Source organism: Apaloderma vittatum, unplaced genomic scaffold, assembly GCF_000703405.1.
Source record: "Apaloderma vittatum isolate BGI_N311 unplaced genomic scaffold, ASM70340v1 scaffold22869, whole genome shotgun sequence".
In the NCBI taxonomy this organism is placed as follows: Eukaryota; Metazoa; Chordata; class Aves; order Trogoniformes; family Trogonidae; genus Apaloderma; species Apaloderma vittatum.
In genome coordinates this window covers 45,234-45,469 of record NW_009736178.1, presented here as the reverse complement: position 1 = coordinate 45,469, position 236 = coordinate 45,234, and positions in this window count along the sequence as shown.

Sequence of the window (236 nt, the reverse complement as noted above, 5' to 3'; positions counted from 1 at the left end):
ATGCGGCTCTGAGCAACCTGATCTAGTTAAAAGGTGCCCCTGCTCACTAAGGTCTTTTCCAACCCAGACCACTCTCTGATTGTGTGAATGTAACCGAGGGGCCGTCCCACCCACAGCGCTCTGTGAATTCTGGCCCGTGAGGTCCGGGTGGATGCAGGGAGGACGGAGCCAGTTTTAAGCAGAGCCCAGCAACAGAACAAGGAATAATGGGTTCAAGTTAGAAGATGGGAAGGTCC